Source organism: Cyprinodon tularosa, unplaced genomic scaffold, assembly GCF_016077235.1.
Source record: "Cyprinodon tularosa strain WSP-4 unplaced genomic scaffold, ASM1607723v1 ctg57, whole genome shotgun sequence".
NCBI classification, from domain to species: Eukaryota; Metazoa; Chordata; class Actinopteri; order Cyprinodontiformes; family Cyprinodontidae; genus Cyprinodon; species Cyprinodon tularosa.
This window is the reverse complement of record NW_024039307.1, coordinates 1,776,151-1,783,175: the sequence shown is the minus strand read 5'-3', so window position 1 is coordinate 1,783,175 and position 7,025 is coordinate 1,776,151.

Below are 7,025 nucleotides of genomic sequence, written 5' to 3'. Positions count from 1 at the left end.
ACAGGAAACTGAGGCTACAATTTGCACAAGCTCATCGAAATTGGACAATAGAAGATTGGAAAAACGTTGCCTGGTCTGATGAGTCTCGATTTCTGCTGCAACATTCGGATGGTAGGGTCAGAATTTGGCGTCTACAACATGAAAGCATGGATCCATCCTGCCTTGTATCAACGGTTCAGGCTGGTGGTGGTGGTGTCATGGTGTGGGGAATATTTTCTTGGCACTCTTTGTGCCCCTTGGTACCAATTGAGCATCGTTGCAACGCCACAGCCTACCTGAGTATTGTTGCTGACCATGTCCATCCCTTTATGACCACAATGTACCCAACTTCTGATGGCTACTTTCAGCAGGATAATGCGCCATGTCATAAAGCTGGAATCATCTCAGACTGGTTTCTTGAACATGACAATGAGTTCACTGTACTCAAATGGCCTCCACAGTCACCAGATCTCAATCCAATAGAGCATCTTTGGGATGTGGTGGAACGGGAGATTCGCATCATGGATGTGCAGCCGACAAATCTGCGGCAACTGTGTGATGTCATAATTTCAATATGGACAAAACTCCCTGAAGAATGCTTCCAGCACCTTGTTGAATCTATGCCACGAAGAATTGAGGCAGTTCTGAAGGCAAAAGGGGGTCTAACCCGTTACTAGCATGGGGTACCTAATAAAGTGGCCGGTGAGTGTATAGCAGTGATGCTGTATTAAACACCTACCAGGAGCGTATAATGCTTTACTAGTAATGGAATCTTTAGTTTAACTAACACTGACAGAATATATTTTATCAGTGGCGTTTTTAAAATCATTGGTATTTAATGCAACATAGTATTGACAAAGATTATTTATCCATCTAGCAGGATGTAAGTTCTTCAGAGGATAAAGCAGACATAAGCAGGACAGACCACCAAGCAGACAGAATTTTAAGTCTTTGTTTTCTTTGAACTTTTTTAACTTTTTTTCATATATATATATATATATATATAGATGGATGGATGGATGGATGGATGGATGGATGGATGGATGGATGGATGGATGGATGGATGGATGGATGGATGGATGGATGGATGGATGGATGGATGGATGGATGGATGGATGGATGGATGGATGGATAGATAGATAGATAGATAGATAGATAGATAGATAGATAGATAGATAGATAGATAGATAGATAGATAGATAGATAGATAGATAGATAGATAGATAGATAGATAGATAGATAGATAGATAGATAGATAGATAGATAGATAGATAGATAGATAGATAGATCTCGGACAATAAAGTAAAAAAATCCTGGTGTTATTTTTGATCAGGACCTGTCATTTAAATCCAATATCAAAGAGGTTTCTAGAATTTCCTTTTTTGATCTGTGGAATATTGCATAAAGTAGAAGTATCCTGTCCAGTGGTGATGCTTAGAAACTAGTCCTGGATCCATATTTATTTCTGATTATGTTCATGGTGAGGAATCCTGCTTCACAGCAGCAGGTTGACCCAAACATACTCAAAATGTTCAGGCTCCGCTCCGGTCCGGCCAGGTCAAGATCTGCTATTGCAATCGCACCAAACAGGAAAAAAAACAGCGATATGATCCGGTTTGTCAAATTAAAATATAGTAACAACAGATCGATACCTACAAATTAGAGCATAATTCTCTCAAAAAACTAACGCCGTTTATTTAAAAGATTGGATGCAAACTATTGATACTTCAACAGAACAGGAAGCAGATTTTTCATCTCTATAAGAAACTAAACATCTGCTGGATGCTGATGGGTATTATTTAATATGTCATATATTAAATTAAATTGTTTTGCTCCTAGGAATTTAATGATAATATCGCGGATGCTCTCCTCGAGCTCAGAGAATAAGTCAGAGCACAGCAATACGGGAGGAACAGTGGAGGCTGTAGGCTTTGCGGGGTGGAGCAGTGACGGAGGATGTGAGATTAAGGGGTAACAGGAGAAGCGGCGCAAGTGACGTTTAGACACAATCTAACAGTACCATATATCAGTACCTAAATGCATTTTTGTGGCACTGAAGTAGTGAAGGAATGGTCGATTTTTCATTATGGACACGTGCACAGCCACAAGCGTAATGACATTAGTCTGTCGCCGCTGGAACAGTAGACAAAGCAAGCATGGCTAATAGAGAGAGCTTAAAAGTTTGGCTCCACTTAGAATACGGTGCACATTGCTCTCACTGCAATATCTGGAAGGCCAGAGGCAGCACTGCTACTTATCTCAGCAAGCATCTGGTTAAGCATAATACTTTCCTCTGGGCTAAAGGGTAAACAATTTTCAACAGCCAGATTAATGGGTACCACTCCTTCATTTAGCACCATTGGCACGCCTGCATCCGTTAACGATGCAAAACAAATTTTTCAAACATTTGGTGATTGCAACATCAACAACAAAGCCAGCTGCATCATCATCTTCATCTACTTACTTTTGGTGATCCTACTGTAGTGTTCATGATGACTTTAAGCACTGCTTTTTTACTTTCATTATTTGTCATCACTTTGATCCTTCTTCTTTGTAACAAAACTGTAAATGCTTGTTTTCAATTAATAATGAGTAAATTCAATAAACATTTCTTTTTAACGTAATCAAACTAGAGTTCCAAAAATTGGTGCTATTGATTACTGATACCCAAGTTCAGCGCAATGGTACAGTATCTGTTCATGTGAAAAATCAACCATCCCTGCCTGTTCTCTGAACACAGTGCACGCTCTGGGAGACAAAATAAGCGTAAGAAAACAATATTAGATGTCTTCCATACCACACAAAAGCCGCTGACGCTCAAGAGCTCCTTCAATGAGAGACTGCTGTCCCCTAAGTGCACAGAGGAGCACTGTCAACGATCCTCCCTCCCAGCTGCTGTTAATCTTCACAGTTCCCAAGAGTCCCCGGAAGTGTTTACAAACACGCTTCCAATTGCATATTGTTTTTGTCATGCATATAATTATTTTCACAGTTTTAATCTGCTCTGTCTCTGTGTTTATGCACATCACTGCCTTTATCTGCACTGACGTTAATAATTATTCGCCTTGTGTTGTTCATGCAACTTTCTGTAAATTGGCTGCCATTTTTTATTTATTTTTTCCTTTTTTTTCTTCCTTTTCAGTTTTATCAGGGTACCTATGTTTTTATTTTTCATATATTTTTTCTTTTGATGTTTAACTTCAGTAATGTTGCTCTTTTTCATATTAGGACTACTTAGTCTTGTGTGTACCCGTAAGCTTTCTTTTCTCTACTTGCTTTGCTGCTGTCTCACCTAAATCTTTCCTCTCTGTCACATTAAACTTTTTTCTATTATTCTATTCTATTCCATTAAAACCAGTTCTTATTTTCAACTTTCAAAAGTAAAGATCATCTAGATTTAAATGTAAATTAACATTCAATTCATATTACTAAAGTGTGTTGCATATGGATTTCTTGAATGACTTTGGTTGGAGAAAACCTGGAAAGTACAGCTGAGGCAGGTTTAGTAGGTAGTGGCATAATTTATCACTGCCGAGTATGCAGTAACAAAAAGCACAGCTAGAAGTCCCTAAAATTGCTTTTCATCTATGAAGTTTCATAAATATTAAATATTTCGTTTGTACACAGCTATTCTTTATTTTTTCTTATTGGTATTGTATAATGTATAGAGTTACTATGTGCAAATTGTGTGGTTATGTAAATTGATGATTTTTGTTGTAATTATTTCTTACTATTATTATTTCCATAATTGAACATATGTTTTTTATTTATGTTTCATTTCACTTAAACTTTCTCAAACAGCTTGAGTTCAAAAACTGAACTAGACCCAAATACAACTCATTCCCCCTCCTCCAATCCTTTTGGCTTTTCCCCGATATGACTGAGTTCACCACTTCCTTGTCGGCACAATTCATGGATGTGTTTCCATGGTAACCTAACCAATGACCAGGTTATCACAGTAAGAGTGATGAGACAAACAAAAAAGTAAATTATTAAACTGATCATTTAAGTTTAAGCCTCTTCCTGAGTGAATACATTTAAAAAGACAGTATACAATAAATGAAAATTATGTATTTGGTGCATCAAACGTAAATAAAAAAACAGTAAGGAAGACCTTGTAAGATGATAAGCTCCAACCAAAAAGGAATTGTTATCTAGAGGTCTGAACCGTCTCTCCTTGTTATGGTCTTGGTTCTGTTGTTCTTTACTTTGCTCCTTGTTTTCTAGTTTTATTGGTTTAATTCCAGTTTTGTTGTAATTTCTAGATTTATGTTAGTTCTCATGTTTTTCTGTTGTCCTCTGTTGCCCTCTTGTGTGTGTGTGTTCCTTTACCCTTGGCTCCCTCGTTGTCTCCTCTCACACCTGCTCCTTGTCTGCTCGTTAGCCCTCCCTTTGTCTCTCTCTGCTATACTGTATATGCTCTCCCTCTGCTCTCACTCTTTGTTGGTTCCTTGTCTTTGCTGTCCTCCCATGCTGTTGTCCACCTACCTCATCTCTCCCTGGCTCCTTATGTGTTGTTTGCCCAGATGTCTCAGTTCTGGTTTGCTTTATATTTTTCATGTTTGATTTGGGATTTGTGGATTCCCACCTCTGTTACCTCTGTTTATTTCATTAAAGCTGCAAGAAATCTCCTCAGCCTCTGCCTCTGCATTTGGGTCCTCAAACCACCACTGAACCCTGACACTCCTAAGATTATTAAAATATTAAGATTTAGAACCTAATACATATTTAAAGAAATTTCCTGTATACTATTTTCATCACCACTGCAAAACCTTTTGAGACACAGCATTCTTTCTACTTTAGAGTAAATTATATGATCATGAGTGTGCAGGTTGAGTTAGTGCACAAGACCCATGTATAGGCCTTCGTCCTCAACACGGCCGGACAGGGTTCGAATCCGGCCTGTGGTCCTTTGCTTGTCTCTCCCCCTCTCTCATACCCCCTTTCCTGTCAGCCTACTATCAGAAAAACGAGCCACTGGTGGTGTAAAAAAGATTAAAAATTGCAATATTTAACCTCTTACCAAGGGGGACAATTAAATCTTTATCTAAACAAAATAGTCCAGGAGTTATATTCTTTTTGTCTCATGGTAAATTGTAAATAAGGGCAGAAAAAAATCAAATAACCTATTGTTGATGTATTAATATTATTTGGAGCAGATCATCATTTCCTTTCCCTTATCAAACTAATTATTAAGTTATCTTCTCTGGCACCACTCTAGAGAGTTAAATGAAAACCTAATGCATTAGAAGACAAAAGATTGTACATTTCCTTTTTGTGGAAATTATATTTTTCATTCATATATATTAGAAATAGTGAAACAGATTACTTGTCATCAAAAAGCTCATTGTCCGAGCTGGCAGTAAGAGACCCTGTAATACTATCACAATTTTACACAGTAACCCATATAAACAGAATCTCCTGTAAAAGATTAATTGCATCTTGATTTCCGTTTAGCTTTTTGGGCACACCAGACTAAAGATTGATCTACATTCTGCTCAGAAGGGAAAACATAACTTCCCCTCACTGCAGTGATGTTTTCATTTTAGAGCTAAAACTGTTAAAAATGATGAAATAAGATTTTTTTAAAAAGTTGGAGATCAAAGGTTTCTCACCAGACTCTGGGGGGAAAGATGCTTCTGTTTTATAGCAGATTATCTCTGATCTCATGTCCACACTTCCTTTCATAATTTCCTGTGAGAGTTCAACATGGCTGTGGGCTAAAATCCTACACTATTTTTTAAGCATGCAAATGCAACATCACAGTTTGAAGTTCTTGCTCAGCTTATGAGCTCTGGGAAATCCTGAACCTCCTGGCTCTGGATTGTCACTGTGGGTGCACCAGCACAGTTCTTGACTAAAATATATCTGCCATAAATCAGAGAGGAACTCATTTTTTACCCAAAGACTTCTGAATTGGAGCACTGGAATGCCACCAGGCGAGCTTAATACCTTTTAAGGCACAGTCACGAGTCATAGAAAAATACTTTCCTCACTTTAAAAACAAACTAGGCCTCTCAACTTTGTTTGGATGTTTGGAGGGGGAAAGAAACCTACAAAAAGAAAATGGAAAAACTCCAAACTCCCTGGTTGTGATTTGTTGTGACAGCATAAACAGCTTTTGAAGAGAAAAGGTATGAGCTCCACCGAAAGGGAAATCACATCCACAAGCCTTCAGACAAATCACAGTAAATTAAACCAGCCTGCCACACTTTCCGCTGCTGAGTCCCCAGATCTGCATTGTATCACAGCAACAGCCATGACACCAGGGAATGGGGCAATTAAAGCAATATATCAGCACCTCTCACTTCTTTCCTTAATACTGAAGCATTTGAACCCATAAACTTTATGTCTGTAGTAACCAATGATTTGCATTGCTGTCAGATTTCCAATTAAATCTTTGTTCTCACTATGCTGAGGGGGTTGCTGAACAATTAAAATTAGGGAGAGATTACTTTTACTCTGCTAATGATTTAACAGAGAGTGTGTGCAAAAGAGGACAGCACATAGACCTTGCCCTTTATAGACAAACAGAGAGGAAGCAATCTAAGAATAGGCGATTTATTACTATGGTTATAGTAAAAGCTATTTTTGAATGTGTCATAATGAGAATAAATTATTAAAATAGAAAATATTATTCATTGTCTTTTGTTGGGATTTTAATCAATCAGAGCTCCTTATGTTTCTATTCAGCACTGTTTAATTCTATTAAATCTAATGAAAATTAAAAAAAAAAGCATTTGTTTTGATATAAGTGATTCATTCAAATATGCTTAAAACCTTTTGCCAGTGTTATAATAATATTCATATTTTATCTATGTAGACCACACTAAGAGCACTAGTGTTTATCACAAACTCTCAAATTCCCTTATGCATGATTGTGATTTAAACACTGTCTTTGATGTTCTGCTAGCAGGTAAGCTGTTTTAAAGCTATTTTTGACTACTTTAAATCTCATCTACATATTAAAAATTATGTTCTCTGTGGAAGCTTTAGTCTTTAAATGTATTTCAAGTTATTCTAACCAAGCTACTTTCTGTTGATGT